Below are 2805 nucleotides of genomic sequence, written 5' to 3'. Positions count from 1 at the left end.
CTCATCACACCAAATTAACACCCTGAGTAATCACTCTTGGCAAGATCTAAAACTTCACCCTTTGTGGATGGTTTAAACAACTGATATTTCTTAAAGAAATTCAAAAGCAAACTGTTTATACAAGGTACACAATTCCTGGGGTCCTCAGACCCCCTAAGAAATATCCCACCACTCCTTTCCCTTGTAAGGGATAAAACGCATTAGAATCCGGGAAACTTGCTGTACTGGCCTGTTAACAACCTTAATCCAAGGGAGTGACACTAACGACAGGATTTCAGTTATGATATAAGATGAGAGACTGGAGACAGGGGTGTACTTTGGCCTCCATAGAGAGCGCAGACTGTCCCCCACACACGCAGCACTGACTGCTCCTGAGCCTATATACAATGTATATCTCTCCCTCCAGCTCAAGGTCGCAGTAGTCATCAGTCAAATTAATTCCTGCTAATGTGCCAAGGAGAAGGCCCTTCCAGGTCACCAGGACCTCTCAGAGACAAGTTTGTCCTCTCTGTCATTAATTTATTTGTCATGGTGAACTCTCGGGCATGAGAGGAGGGACTGGAACAGGTACACATCACTCTTAATAAACCAAAACCCACACCTTCAAAGGAAAATCCCAGAGGCAGACGCTCCAGGTGGGATTCAGCTCAATCCCTTTTAAGCCTTTCCTTCCCCACAGGGATATTTCGGTTCCAAAAGTGGCAAGGTAACCAGATGGTGTCCTCCAGGTGGAGAACAGCCCCATAACTAGGAAGTGGAGTTCAACCCTTGAGGAGGAATGGGGAGCGCCAGTACTCGGAGAGAAACTTTTTTTTATTTTTTTAAATTTTTTAAAAACCATCAAGGACTAAAAAAAGTAAGGAAACTCTTATTGGATCCTCGTGTGTCTACGCCCAGCTTCAACTATCAACATGGCTTATCTTGTTTAATCTATCGACCTTTTTAAAAAATCTTTCTGAGGTCGGGCGTGGTGACTCATGCTTGTAATCCCAATGTTTTAGGAAGCCGAGGCCGGCGGATCACCTGAGGTCAGCAGTTGGAGAACACCCTGGCCAACACAGCGAAACCCCGTCTCTACTAAAAACACAAAAATTAACCGGGCATGGTGGTGGACGCCTACAATTCCAGTTCTTCTGGAGGCTGAGGCAGGAGTATCGCTTGAACCAGGGAGGCAGAGGTTGCAGTGAGGTGAGATCGCATCACTGTATTCCAGCCTGGGCGACAGAGTGAGACTCCGTCTCAAAAAGAATAAATACATAAAAATTAAAAATAAAAATAAAATTGGTATTTTAAAACAAACCCCAGACATGACATCATCTTACGCATTAATTAAATGGCACTAATTAAATGGTGCTTGCAATATTACAAACACGAGGTTCGACCATACCACCTAGAGTTCTGGGCAAGAAAGCTGGGACCTACAGGTCAAGCCCAGCCCCTTAGTTTTACCATGAAAAGAACTCAGGCCACCGGAGGAAGTAGCCTGCCCAACGCAGGTGCTAGAGTGCGAACCAGAGAAGTCGGTCCTCCTGGTGAGTGGCGGACCCGAAGCTAGACTTCCCAGGCCCCGGCCGTGGAAGGGGCGAAGGACACTCCCCTCGCTGCCCGCTGCAAGAAACGGGCGGTCCCCGCACGCACTTGTGGAAATGCAAGCCGGGAGCGCGGCGGGCCAAGTATACAGCCAGGTCCCGGGACCTGCCAGCTGCGGTAACTGAAGCGGGGGTCCCGGACGGGCGGGGTTACCAGGAACAGGAGTAGCCTTGGAAAGAGGAGGGGGCCTCCTCCCACGACCGGGGTGATCGCCGCCTCTCCGCCGCACCCCCGGGCCCTATGCCCTGAGCAGGCCGGCGAGGCTGGCACGGCGCCCGGGCCCTGGGCGGAAAGCAGGAAGTCGACCCCGCGGGCGCGGCCCAGGGTGCGGCGCTGCAGGTGCAGCGCGGGGTGGCGGGGCGGGCGCCCAGTGCACCCCGGAGGAGGTGAGCGCCCGGTCGCCTTCGCGGCCCAGGGACGCAGGCCGGGGCGCCGGAGCTGACGGCTGGGCCGGGCGAGGCAACAGTATTTTCTGGAAAGGGTAAGAGATGCTGCCTTGAGCCTTTGGATGCTTGGATCCGGGCCGCCCAGGTCTCGATAGGGGCACAGGGAAGACAACTGAAGTCCAAGAGCGGCGACGTGGCCTCCGGCCTCTGGGAGCGCTGCTGGGGTCTCGGACTCGGGAGGGGGCCTGGGGGCGGTGAAAATGGGGGAAAGGAGGGACCCCAACATTGCTGTGGAAGAGTGAGCTCGGGCTGGCAGAGGGACGCGGGGCTGCAACGCGTGTCTCCGGAGGCGGCGGGGTCCAGGCTCGTGGAGCGCGGCCCCGGTCCTGGGTCCGGGTTCCGGGACGTGGACCTGCGAGCCGAGCCGGGCCGACCAGAGCCGAGCCGAGTTGCGGGACGGAGGCTCCGGGGCAGACGGAGCTGATGGTGGGCGGGCGAGGGTGATGGACCCCTTCCAGGAAGCGGGACGAGGCTCTAGCACCCAGAAAAACCTTCGGTGGAGCCAAGTCTCCCCCCAGCCAGCAGCAGGCGGCGGAGAGCATGGACCGGGATGGCAACTGGCGAGCGCCGCCTCGCCAGGGCTGTAGCTTTAAGGGCGGCGCGGGGCGTGCGGGACCTTTAAGGCGGGGCCGGGGGCGTGTCAGGAAGTGAGTCCTGGGCCCGCCTCTTGGGGAGGCGGCCTCGGCTGTCCGGAGGCTCCCGGGCTGGGCCGGAGAAGGCGGCGCGACGTGGGCGCCGGCCCAGCCCCCTCCCGGGTCCTGCAGCCCCC

The 2805-nt window shown here is 57.4% G+C and overlaps 1 protein-coding gene across 1 annotated transcript in view; it reads left to right on the top strand.

Moving 5' to 3' along the window:
- Positions 1 to 1427: 1427 nt before the first annotated feature.
- Positions 1428 to 2805, top strand: part of SLC35C1 (solute carrier family 35 member C1) — a 9100-nt gene continuing 7722 nt past the window's right edge. Inside the window, exon 1 of the mRNA XM_032283512.1 lies at positions 1428 to 2071. The gene's annotated coding sequence lies outside the window, so the exon portion shown is untranslated. The remainder of the gene's footprint in view (positions 2072 to 2805) is intronic.

Source organism: Sapajus apella, unplaced genomic scaffold (assembly GCF_009761245.1).
Source record: "Sapajus apella isolate SASKATOON/1434 unplaced genomic scaffold, GSC_monkey_1.0 scaffold14, whole genome shotgun sequence".
NCBI lineage: Eukaryota > Metazoa > Chordata > Mammalia > Primates > Cebidae > Sapajus > Sapajus apella.
Note: the sequence above shows the minus strand (reverse complement) of the source record. Positions and strands in the feature narration are given on the sequence as shown.